Source organism: Ambystoma mexicanum, chromosome 5q (assembly GCF_040938575.1).
Source record: "Ambystoma mexicanum isolate Mex_15411 chromosome 5q, UKY_AmexF1_1, whole genome shotgun sequence".
Lineage (NCBI taxonomy): Eukaryota > Metazoa > Chordata > Amphibia > Caudata > Ambystomatidae > Ambystoma > Ambystoma mexicanum.
In genome coordinates, this window is record NC_090933.1 from 316,957,460 (window position 1) to 316,971,451 (window position 13,992).

Here is a 13,992-nt window from a genome sequence, read left to right on the forward strand (position 1 = left end):
CAATGGATTTATGCAATGGGTATGTAATTTCTTTTGTAATATCTTGTGGTTCTCTTAATTGTTCACACTGATTCGAATTCTATATTATTATTATATGTTTGATAACAATTTATCAGCCTTGAAAACGACAGTTAGGTCGAAACATGTGTCGACTGTATCTATTAATAAGAATGATCGTACACAAGCACATTTTGTGGATATTTATTTTTTGGGAATCTTTGTACTGACTGTGCTTGTTATAAAGACTAGGTCTCGGCACAAAGCAGCATCATATTCACATTTTACAATTTAAGGGTGTTGGTCTAGGGGGACCGCGCAAGTTGTTTTTGCAGCAAGAAGACCATTAAGCATTAAGTATTAGGACTAGCACACACCACAGGTTATTCCCCGATCTGCAGTATTGCAGTACAGGTCAGTAAATAATGTTGGTCTTATGTGTAGAACTGCTGCCACAAAACAAGATGAACAGTTTCAAGGAGAATATCTAGTATGTGGGTGTAAAGAGATTTGGAAACGCAGCATGGCTTCCCATTGGAGGTGTATTCAATTTATCAACATGTATTTCATTGCAGAGACCAGGTTAAGTAGACTGTTGATAATACAGCAACATGTATCGTTTAACAATATGCAGTTCGCACATGCACATATTGTAATAAACAGAACATACATTTAAAGGCGTGTACAATGTATATCTACTTTTAATGGACGTGTCCGCATAATAAAAAGTGTTGTGTTTATTTGTGCAACATGTACTATTATTACATTATATGGCTAAATGTACAGTATGAAGATTTGCATTTAAATATATGGAAGAGCAATATAGGAAGAGCATTTTTTGGGTGGCTTATAATTTTGCTCCCTCTGGACGAATCCTCACCAAATTTTGCAAAGAAAAGTATATGGCCCACTCTGAATTTTTTTGCAAAGTTAGGAGAGGTTTGTTCCAGGGGGGCAAAGTTATAGGGGGGGTCCCAAAACTTTTGTTTTTTCCCATACATATAATGGGAAAAAAATTTGCGCACGCCCACAGCCCAAACTGGCACGAGCGTTGGCTTGGTCCCGAAAGCGTGCTTTTACAAATTTGGTGTAAATCCGTCCAGTAGTTTTTTTTTAAAATGACCAAAATGTAAGGCAAAAAAATATGTGATATCTCCGTTCGCTCCGCGGACGGACTTCCCGGTTCACTCCACGGACAGTGCCCTGATTGGCCGAGCGGCTTGCTCAATGTCCACGGACATCTGACGTGTTCGCTGATTGGACGGCGTGGTGCGTGAAGCGCGTCAGATTTTCTGTGGCGCCCGCCATCTTGCATTCACCGACGACCGCAGACAGCGCGGTGAAACTTGGATTAAAAATTGTATTTAGTGGAGTGTGTTGGTGTGTAAGAGTGTTTGGGGAGGGTGGGGGAGTATGAGATAGGTTCAATGTTCTGTTTTTATGTGCTAGCCACTTTTTGTGTGTTCGATTTGACTGCGGACAACACGGCTGTTCTGAAATTTTCTATATAAACTAAATGGTGGGTTGTTCTGAGGACAGCGTATGTGTCTGTTTTGTTTGCAAGCAAGCTAATATTGAGCTAAGAACACTCGCAGTGTCCTCAAATGTTCATACATAAACAAAATGGGGGTGTCCTGAGGACGCTGTCCGTATTGTACTCTGGCAAGTTGAATGTGTTCTAAGAACACCCGCGGTGTCCTGAAATGCTCTGATTACTTACTGGTAATCTTCATTACTCCTAGTCCTACTCTTCCTCGTCACAGTACTGACGACCCTCCTCACCCTCCCTGTGGGGAAGGTCCCATGCTCCGGCTTGGTAATATGAAACTGAGTGATGTGGATGTGGGGGAGGAGTTATAGGAATTTAAAGAAATAGAAGAAGGTCCTGGTCGGAGGCAGGGGCCTCATGAAGTAAGTACTGGGACGAGGAAGAGTGGACGTGGAGGTAATGTTTGCAATTAAACAAAATGGGGGTGTTCTGAGAACGATGTTCGTATTGTTCGTTGTCAGGTTGAAAGTGTTCTAAGAACCCTCCTTATGTCCGTTGACATTACAATTTCCTATGGGCCTTACCCGACTTTTTGTCCACTAAACAAAAGATAAATCAGGCTGCTGCGCGCCGACATTATGTGATAATCCTATCACTTGCCACATCGACCTGGCTGACCTGCTTTTGCGACACTAAATCATATCTCCCGCCCCTAAGCCTGACATTATCAAAGCATTCATATTCCCCGTCTCTCTCCGTGACGTTACAGGGTGCGTAGCCAAACGCGCCCAGTCGTCTCCAGTCCTACGCGACTTTGCACAGAACCCAGAAAACAACACAGATCATCTCACAACACAGCGCGCCACAATTCGGAATATGAAACTGTGATTTAAAAGCAAACAGCAAGATTGTACATTTCGTAAAGTACTTTTATTTGACATCAAATGTTTAGAGAATATTCAGCGATTTGCATTTGTCTTTGCTGTCGATCCGCAAAAGTTCATCTTGAGTCACGCGCTGTTCCTTTGCGGTACACAGGGTGTTGGTTTATGATAAAAGAAGCACTATGGTCGCACTGATAATCGGAAGGCTGTTCCAACAACGAGGCATTAGACCACCATAATGGTTGGTATGTTGCTTCTAGCCGCTAGTACCGCGTAAGGGCATATTGGTCCATCAGTGATGTCATCAATGACATTTGTGATGTCATCTTTGATGTCCTGGGTGTTAGGCTTAGCAGTGCACGATGGTGGTGCGAGTTATGGTTGCTTAGTTTACCATAACTGGCGAATTTCAGGGGTTTTCCGGTTTTACTTGGAACCATAACATCCCTTTAACAAAGTTTTTTCACTGAATTTCATAGGTTTTTAGTTGTGCAACTTAACCCTAACGTCTCGTTAACAAAGTTTTTTTACTGAATACATATATTTATACATTTCCAAACATAATGGGAACACACAGTATATGCCTATGCCCTTTTGTCTGTCTGGAAAGGGCAATGTTCAAACTATAAAAGAGTATGCTCTCATTATGCAGTCCTTGGGAAGCAAGTTAAATTCAATTATTTAATTAAGGCCATATTAATTCTCTGAAGTTTTCCCAGAGGCGTATAATAGGATCTAAGTCACCGACTAATACAGGATGTACATGCTGTTACTCCAGCTTGCCTTGGCTCACCTTTTTCAGCAGTGTTGGAATAGTCAAGGGCAATCAGATAGGAGGAAAACCTGGTAGAAAACAACACAGGGTAACAAGATACTACTTTGAATAAAGGAATGTAAACACCAGAGGCACATATTGTCTGAACTTTCAAACTTACAGAGTTCCAAGTTATTAATTGGAAGTGTTTGATAGCTCCTAATCACTAGGTTTGGAAATAGCTGCCAGGTCAAGCCATGTAATTGGTCTAACTGGCACTCAGTAGGTTCAGTCTTCAGAGCAGGGATGCCTTGCTGGATCATGAAATCACTCTCTACTTTACCACCAGAGAACACTCTCTCAAGAAGTGTGCTTTAGCCAAGCGTTAGTTTACTGGTTGAGCCGGAGATTATACTGTTGCTGTGCTGGTTCCAAAAGACGTTTAAGACCTTCATGCTTAGTCAGATGTTTAGAATGCAGTAGCCATTGAAGTTGTGTTCTTCGTAGTGTCATGGAGAGGCTCAGAGAGGCTATATAAGCTTATAACCTAAGCCAAAGAAGCTGAGTTCAGGTGGTTTCCGCTGCCAGAAATGTTGATGCAGCTTTGCAGTCTGGCCGCATTGGCTGTGGTGCTTGCAGATCATTCTGGTCCACTGGAGATGTGGCTTCACGGACAGAGCGGTGACTGCTGCCTCCATAAACAATACGCAAGTAAGTAGATGCTAATCCTGGGATTGACATGGTGTAATGATGTGTGTGCTCCTTTAGTATTGTCAGCTGCGTGTCTCTGGCTCTGTTAGCGGCTGTTGCATGCCAGTGTTAATGCACTGACCTATTCTGTGATAGGATCAGGATGCTGTTCATTGCAACACGGTTTTTGGAGGGTGCTAGAAACATATCTCTCCCACCAAGTCAGGGGAGCTGATCACCATTCCTGGCCGTTCCTTGATGTGGGGCAGTCTGGGTTCCGCAGTCATTGGACAGAGCTTTAGATGTTGAAGTATTCAGCAGGGCCGCCACATATTTAAACTTTGAGTAAAAGTCTTGATCTGTGTCTAGGAATTTATCTACACAGTTATACAGGTAGCCGGGCCAGACCCTCTACATCTGCTGGGAGCATGGCTGATGGTGTAGACACAGACAACAATCACAGCAATGCATGCACTCGAGCATTTCTGTAGTTAGCCACTTAGAGAGAGAGATGGCACTTTCAAACTTCTTTCGAGGCAAAACTCCAGATTTGGACCCAGGTCGGAATCCGGATTCCATCTGAACACGGGTTTTAACTGCTTCGAGCCAATGCTGCTGCTTTGGAACCCCAAGGCCAGCAGGCCCATAGCCAGACATGCCCCATCGGTTTCACACTCACATCAGCACCCCGACGATATCTGAACGCCAGAGTCTGCACTGGATTTTACAGGGTGGGGCCACCAGAAGGTGCATTATTGTGATACAGTAGAAGTGGACCGTCTGATTTATTTCGGATCTGCCACAATATGACACTTAAGAAGAGAAGGGTACATTCTGCACGTGACCCAGTGGGACGGAGGGTCACTCGGGATGCGCACACGATATTTATTTCTCTGATGAGTCTCTACTTTCGAAACTTTCAAAACTCACTGGAGAAAAAAATCAGTAAAGTGGCCAAGAAAAATTATTACAATAATACTGGAACAATGCAGAAGAAGGTACTACTTTGTACTTGCACTAAAATGTGTAAGTATTACAATATTTAATAATGCAGCTGTTCAGAATGCAGTAATTTTTCTTTTTAATCAGTTTCTGTTGAGCTATGTTTTCATTTGAAGATGTAAGTTCGTATGCCATCGAATATAGCAATGATGAATCAGGGTGAGTGTACATGTTCACCATGTCTGCGGTCACCATATTGGTTCAGATGCTTAATAATGCAGGTACTCCCAGATCCAATAAAAAAAAACACTAAGCCTCATTACAAGTGTGGCTGTATTCCAGTGGTAAAAACGAAATTACTGTTACCGTCACTTGGTCTGGCGGAATTAACACTGCATTACAAGTGGTGGAACGTCAGTGTAGACCCCATGTAGGGATTCCAAATACCTAGATGGGGATTTCTGATTAATTTTCCCAGGCCATGATTCCTCTGGCGGTAATTCCACCGATTTGGCTGCTTTCTGGAAGGTGGTAGCGGATTTAGCTCCAGCATTTTTTTGGCAGTTTTTCCACTGCTCACCACCAAAGTTCGTGCAGTAATGAGGCAGTAATGCTGTGCTGAGTTACAACTGCATTACCGCCATGTTTTTCTGCACTGCTGTACTTGTAATGAGGCCCATTATCTTGTTGCCACAGCTGAATAAAACCATCAATTTAATTCTCACGATTACCAAATCAAGTACCCACACAATCTTCATTGTGATTGGAAATGTATCATGCAAAGGGGTCGTTTTGCTCGAAAGTGTAAGTGAAACTGAAAACCAATATTTCACTTGGTGGTATTTCTAGTGAAGGGTCACTTGAAATAAACACTATGCATATTCTGGGAATTCACTAGCGCACCTGCATTTTGCAGTATATTCAACATGTCATCTTATCTGAGAATGTATGAACGTGCTGATCATGAATGGAATACAGTAGGTTTTGCAATATTATCCATTAGAAGAAACATCTTCAGCGCCAACGGCTGTTGCTTAGAGGCTGACATTGACTGCATTCTCTCTACTTATGAATGGAATGTTTTAGTATTATAAGGACGTACTTCCAAGAAAGCATGTCGTTGAATTAGTGTAGCTGAACAAAATGGCACAAGACTGTACACAGTTGCTTCAGTCATATCTAAAATGAGAGCACTTTGGAGTCCTTCCTGAATAGATGAGCCAGGAAAATCATCAATAGGCATGCTGACATGAACATTATGCCGTTATAGGAGTTATGTCTTATCCCATGGAGCAAACTGCTTAACAATGGTAGAAATCTGTGGAAATCGCACAGTGGGTTGTATATGTGGTGGCCCGTAAGTGGTGGATGAATGCTACATGTTTCCCAAGATTTGGGTCTATTTGACCTAAAACATTTGACCTAATCACATTTGATTAAATTTATTTGACCTTTTTTCGGTCTAAAATGAGGGTTGAGACCCCCACAACCCCCCTTCCTGCTTTCCCTCAACCTAATTTATACCCTTACCCACCCCATATATATGTTTAATAAAATGTGACCAAAAAAAAGTCAAAAGAATTTGATCAAATGCTTTAGGTCAAATGTTTTCAGTCAATTTTGCTAATACTGTTTCCCAAAACGTATGTTGACTGAATGGAGAACTAGAACATGAGCCAGTCCCTTTTGAAATGTCAAAGACTTTCCTGCTATGGTCACCTTTGATCATGTGTGAGAATCATACCCCTCACATTCGATTCAATGAGATTGATGTCCTTCTGTTGCATATGATTATCTGGGGTGATGGACAGTAACCTGACTTCCTGTCCTGGTGGAAATGGAGCCCAATGTCCTATAGTCCACAGATGAGTAAATAATACATTCCATCTGTGCCACTCTCTTTAGACAGGCTGGACTACCAACACTACACCATGGACAGAGAAAGAGATAGTTTCAAACACTTCTGTCAGAACAAATGTGAAAGCCACATAACTGTGAACAGCTATTCACGCAACATCCCTGCAGGATCCTACATTAATAAAAGCACGTCAGTATCTGAGGTTCATAATCAGACGAGTGGAGTGGCCTTCAGATTACAATGACTACAACTTGTCAAGGACTTGTTGGCTGGATGATACCTGGGTATGCTCTATGCTTGCAGGTCTTCTTAATGTGTAATGCCTATATACAATGCATTGACACCACATGCATAAAAGGGGGAAAACTGCTGAATCGTTGTGGATGTCTGGGCCATTCTTTTGTTTCCTCCAGTCAGAGGGATATAAATCCCTAGCTAGGCACACATTTTTGAAACTGTTTTTCATAAGACGTAACTCATGTTTAGCTAGTATGTGTGAATTGTGTTACTATTGGATAGACAAAATATTCAATTTACAAATAAAATAGAATGGATGCATAGTCTGAAACTTTCATTTTAGTGCTTCACACGTGTGGCTTTTGTGGAGCAACGCATGTTGCTAGAAGTGAGATCAGAGCTCTTTGTGGGGAGTTGGAGCTGGTGGGGATTGGTGGTGTTGCCTGAATGACAAGTTGAAGAGACAATGGAAAAATATTGTTCTGATTTTATAACTCTAACTTCTAAATGATTGCAATGGGGATAGATGTCTAATACTATGAGTAGAGGAGTCAATACAAGGGAGGGTGGGTAATAAAATAGAAATAGGGTTTTCATGGTATTGAGGGATTTGAAATATATTAGGCGATAGAGTGTTATTTCAAACCAAAGTTGTGACTTCTTGATGGATGAATGACTCCTCAAGGGCAATGTTTAAGATACATGTTTTCAGTCTGCTGACGATTTTTGAAACTTGTCTTTGAAACACAAAGGTGTTGGTAGTTGTGGTCTTTAGAAAGTGAAATAAACGTAACGTGAATAGATATTCTCCCACATTTCTTGTAGGTGGCTTTGTGAATGGTTAGCACATTACTGAAGGGTGTTCTAAGTCTTCTCAGTGGCTGACATGGCTGGGCTATCTTGTTGAAATAGCCTTGAGCATTTCCATATAGTGCCTTCTACGTTAGGCATAATGTCTTGAATGTGATAGTTTTTGAAAGGTAGCCATTGAAGTATTATTAGAGTTGGGGGTCGTATGACTGTGGCCATTCAGCTAAAGAATGACATGGATGAGTGTTTTTGGCATCCTGTGAGGTTAGTGATAGTGTTTGGGGGTATTTCAGGATTGATAGAGTTATTTTGGTGGGCCCTGGAAATTAATACCACAAGTATTAAGGCAAATACATCTGGTAGGTCCAGAAGTGGAAAGATACTATGTTGTTGGCAGAGGTGAAAAAGTAATGTGTAGTTACAGTTTTACTGGAGGGGTTAGGGGTAGTTTGCAGTTAAAAAGAATGACTAGAGTGGCCATCCATGTGCTTCAGGTCAGATGAACTGTAAGGTAAGGTGCTCTGATCAGCTCATGAGCAGGATTTCTGTCTGTGGGCTATTTAATGTGTTCATACAGTGCATATATCCTTTTGAGAGTTTATAACTTCATAACTGATCCCAAACGTTTCTGACATTTGTATACAGATCTGGGTATCCTACATATAAAGGTGATGTCCAGTTAGTTGGGCTTCCAAATTGTGGGCTAGAGGAAACACCTAGGTTTTAGTTGAGCCATTCTTGAAGAGGGAATGCTAGAGTGAAACATTGCCAGTTTTGCAATGTTAAGAACAGGTCATCATGATAGCAACATATAGAGGCCTCGTGCTTCTGGCAGTGGATACTGTGTCCAGCATCGCCTCAGGTCACTGAGGTTAATGGCTTCTGGGATGTTCAAAAGAATATGTGTGCAAACTTGGCCTTTATCAAAAGCAAGCAGTAATTCCTCCCTGATGCTTAAGCAATTACACATAGGTCCCATATAGCAGGCCTTCACTCTCCAAATTGCTGGGCTTAAGGTGAGCAGAGAGTTGAGCTGTCACCAAATATTCAAATGCCTTTTCAGTACACCAAAGTGCTAAGATTGGCCTGATGATTGGGAGGATTTCATGATTGGCATATTTTTTTTCAAGAGTGAAGTTACCATACACTGTTTGATTTTTTTGTGGATCTTTGGCAGCAGCTATGTATGTTAATACACTTTCCGACTATATGTAACAGATCTGTTCGGGCAAGGTTGATGACGTTTGCTGCAGCAGATGATTTTCTGAATGTTGATATGAGTTTTGACATACATTTCTTCACAGACCAAAAGTAATTTGAAGAGGGAAGAGGTGCCCGGTGAATTACAGATGTAAAAACGGTTACCCTAAGATCATTTATTGTTCAGAAAAAACAAATACATAATAGATTAGATTCTCACATTTAGGTTGATGGAGAGATTTGTCTTATTTTGGAGCCACTGGATCCCTATAAAAATAAACTGTTAAGGAGTCCCCTGCATTTGATATCCTGGATTGAGGTGGAATTTCCCGGCTGTGGAAATGGGCCTGTAGCTGGAAAATATTGTGATCCTCGTGTTGTTTTGATTGTATCTGCTATCTTTCAAGGGCACTGGGCTTCCTTTTCATAAGACAAGAGTAATCTGTGGATATTTTGCTGTCTTTTCTATTGCTATTGACATGAATCAAAGATGGAGGGAGTAATTTGTCAAAACATGAAAATAATGTATGTTCCAAGTGGGTTAAAACATCAGAGGGAATTGTCCAGGGCAGTGACCATGAGGGCAGCAGCAAGTGTGTCACGGTGAACTCTTCTCAAGCACACGCAAAGAAGGGCTAGACTATGTGTAGGTATGGGTTTCTTGTACTAATAATTTAAAAGGAAAAGATCAATGCAAGATTTAGACTAAAGGGCTGAGATTCAAAGCCAGAGGTCATAAAGGAGATGATAGCAATAACCTATCTGCCAGAGTTAGAATGTTGTTGCACTAGTTGAGAGAACCTGGGATATATTTTTTGATCACGATTCACTGCACATAGGAATTAGCGGAATCATCAAGCCAACTTTTTAGGTTGCCATTGATGAGGGATTGATTTGTGAGTGTGAAAATCCACTGAACGAGATGAAGTGGGTCATTTGGGATAGTAGGCAGACACATTTTTATTTGGGATGTGCCAACAAATGAGGCAGTTGGTCTGGTAATGCATTTCACAAGCAGGTATTCAAATGAGTGAACCGAGGGTCCATTGATTTCTGTTGCCAAGCATTATTTTGCCATATGTAGGGATGGGTTTGTAAGATCAGATATTGAGGTCTCCGTAAAAGTGTTTATGTATGAACAAAGATATGCTGCAAGACTTTCTTAAAATGTTTGTGAATATGAAACAAGTGTTTGATAAAATTGATCATTGGGGAGATCACCTATAAATGTGTTCTTATGATGAGTGAATGAAGGTGTGCAGCTATATTCCTCCTGAGCTACCAACATTGATGGAATCCATTATAGAAATATGAGGGGGATGGAGTGGGCTTGTTCTAGTCACATGTCAGATGTATGGTCACACTACTAGGTGGGTCTTTAAACCGTGATCAAATAAGAATTCAATTATTTCAATTTTAGGAATAGTAAACCAGCTATGAATGGTGATGAGAGAATTTCTATTAGATTTTTAGTAGTTGCATTCAAAGATTCAAAGATGTTGTCAAATACCATCTTAGTACTTGGTTAGCTTGGATCATTGTTTTATGATCATTATAAAAGTTTAAAGGAAGAAAATGGTGGACATTCTCACTCACTGTAACTAATATATTAATGCTACTCTCAAATCAAGTTGTTTCTGAGATACAGAATGAAGGTCTAAAAGTATTGGTTCAAGGAGAGGTGTCAGGAGTGAGATATAGGACGTCAGTTTTGACATAACTTTAGGATAAGCAGTAATAACTGTATTACTATGAACACTTAAGATACATGTGTGCACTACAGGGATTTACGTTTGAATGTCTTCCTTATCCACTTGGTATTGGTGAATAGTGAGTAGGCAATTTTGTAGCAAAAAATGCCTAATTTGGTTAGAAGGGTGAAATTGTCGATAAGCTAATGCCATTTAAGAACATAGCAAATTCACTGGTAGCATGTTCTTAGATAATACTGTGTAGAAAAATGAGTAGCCAACCTTTTATCCTGCAGATGTTTTAGCCTACAACTCTCACAATCCCTTTTCACTGAGTATGCTGCCTGAGGCTGATAACATTTGGAGGCTCAAACATCTATTTATTGACAGGTTGGCTATCCCTTATAAAGAAAAATAGAGCTGGGAACAAACAATCATGAAACATGCAACATTTGATGAAATATGGGATAGTGTTGCTTTATCCCTAGGTGAGACAATAAGGTATGTTTGAGGAATCTATAACACCGTGCCTGACCGACTAGGGAATGAGAGGAGGAGTGAGTTGGGAACCCAGTTTATAGGATGGTACTTGGTGTGTCTGTGTTGTGAATGTGCAAGTTAAGGAACCAGTTTTTTTTAAACTTTGATTGAGATGCAATTTAGCTCACTTATTACATTTAAGGATGCTGGCTTTGCGGAGCAACTGATCTCAATGGATGCAGAATGTATTATTTGCTACTGGGAAGTGGCACAAGACACATTAGAGTAAGCCTACATTTATATGATGGTCAGAGTATAACCAGGATATCTTGTAGTGTCTACAAAATTTAATTGGAGTAGCACTTAAAATGCGAGATTAAGTTGTTGAGAGGTAAAGATGGATACAAAGGGAAAGATTGCTTCTGGAATTTGAATGTAATATGAATTATTATTATTATTATTATTATTATTATTATTATTATTATTATTATTATTATTATTGTTATTTATTGAGATTAGAACTAGAATTTATTGAGCTTAGAACTAGATTTGAGAAGCAACAGAGTGATTTGCAAATCATAGAGGAAAGGACATGGTGCAGGGAGCAGAGATACAAGGGAGAGGGGATGGGGACGACAGGTAATTTGGCAGCAATGAATTTACAAGTAACCAGGCAGTGGAAAAAAGAAGGAGAAGATGTTGGATAATCATGAATAGTAACATTGTTGTATCCAAGTCACATTAATAGCAGGATGCAGTGGTTTTACTATTGTTTTATTCAAGAACAAGTCCTCACCTGAAATAGTTGCAGAAGAGGGTGAAAAGAAAAAAAAAGATTCTGCCTGCATTCATCAGAAATATAATTCTAGGACACTAGTTAAAGATGAATATTGTGTTTCCATGTCAATGCTAATAATGGTGAGAGTTAGTTTGAACTCCTTTGAGTTATATTTCTATTTCAATGAGAATATATACTAAGTCAAAACCATCTTCCTGTCTGTTGTGTATGAAAGGGCCTCTCTGGTTAATTGAGCTCTTTGTGTTTCCTCATTAAAGCAGCAGGTCTCCCTTGAAGCTCTAGCTTGACCAGACTTACTGGTTTCTGCAAACCATATTCTCATACCTTCTAAATGGGGTCCCCCTTCAGAATGACTACTGTAAACAGCTGTCCCAGACATGACAGTTCACTGCTCTTGATACTGAGAGGCAGGAGCTGGCTTCAGGTTGACACAGATGCATATCAAAGGTTGCTGAGGTTTCCTGTCTCTTGTGTGAGCCTCTACAGCAAGGCCCCACGCAAGCCTGTTTAAAGTATACTCTATTAGTATGATAATATTGTTAATAATTGCCACCACTAAGCAGGGCTCAACAAAAGAACAGGGCGGATCCATGGAGCCTTTGATAATTAATTAGGCTGGCCATGGCAGGAGGAGGGTTTTGCCCTCCCCCTTCTGAGAGGACATGGTGTACTCTTAGCTGTCATATCCCAATTAAAAGTTGACAGGGGGAGGGTGCCTCTAGGCTGTGTCCATCCAGAGTATGTGTATGTTGTGCGGTGAGCATTGGGAAATGTGTGCAGATTAGCCCTACACATTTTTCCAGAGGCTGACCTACCATCATTCAATTTCATATAAAATCTCAAAAAACTAGGCAAGGGCACACCTTCCCTACAGATGCTCGAATTCCTCACACCCATCGACTATGAATCTAAAATATATATATGTGCACAACAAAAGTATCAATTCACCCAGTGTGATTGACCACTATGAATGGTGATGAGAGAATTTCTATTACATTTTTAGTAGTTGCATTCAAAGATTCAAAGATGTTGTCAAATACCATCTATAGTACTTGGTTAGCTTGGATCATTGTTTTATGATCATTATAAAAGTTTAAAGGAAGAACATTGTGGACATTCTCACTCACTGTAACTAATATATTAATGCTACTCTCAAATCAAGTTGTTTCAAAGATACAGAATGAAGGTCTAAACGTATGGGTTCAAGGAGAGGTGTCAGGAGTGAGATATAGGACGTCAGTTTTGACATAACTTTAGGATAAGCAGAAATAACTGTATTACTATGAACAATTAAGATATATGTGTGTACTACAGGGATTTACGTTTTGAATGTCTTCCTTATCCACTTGGTATTGGGGAATAGTGAGTAGGCAATTTTGTAGCAAAAATGCCTAATTTGGTTAGAAGGGTGAAATTGTCAATAAGCTAATGACATTTAAGAAAATAGTAAATTCACTGGTAGCATGTTCTTAGATGATACTGTGTAGAAAAATGAGTAGCCAACCTTTTATCCTGCACCACACTGTGCAAAATTCACTTATGGATTTTAGCTACCCTGTAGTAAACATTATTATTTTTTTTAATGTATACAATTTTACAAAGCAAAATTACTCTGGACAACCCAACACAGCTTCTGCAATCCAGTGTCAAGAAACTGAAGTGGATTCTAAGTCTGGCTTTACCACAGATGAAACACTTTTTGAGAAAATGCATTGAGATGTTCTGGATGTTTTTTTTATTCTCTTGGTCTTACTGCAGTGATTCGCCTGCGTTCTGTGGATATGCATGGAGACGCATACGCTGCTTGTAGGCTACTGCAAACCATCTTCCCCACAGATGGGGGAATATTGCATTTCACATTTGCAACAAAAACATTGAAACGTGGAAAAACAAACTTCTCCCAGGCTTTATGAGTAAGGTGAGAATGCAATCTCCGATAGCTAACAAACAACTGCTTCAAAGCACAGAGGCACAGCGTGAGGAGATAACTCATTGCAGTGTGCAAATAATACACTCTAACCTTCACGGGCTTGTTTACCGTGCCTCCATTACCCTGGACAACTATTGGAAGGAAATGTAATTTTCTTTCTGCCTCGGATCAGGCTTTCTTTCCTTTTCACATTTGCTTCCGAAGAACCATTGTGGGCATGCATACATTTGG

The 13,992-nt window shown here is 40.3% G+C and overlaps 1 protein-coding gene across 5 annotated transcripts in view; it reads right to left on the bottom strand.

The window, feature by feature from the left end:
* The window catches only part of CDH7 (cadherin 7), a 457,123-nt gene that overhangs the window by 201,577 nt on the left and 241,554 nt on the right, over positions 1-13,992 (bottom strand). The window lies entirely within an intron of this gene.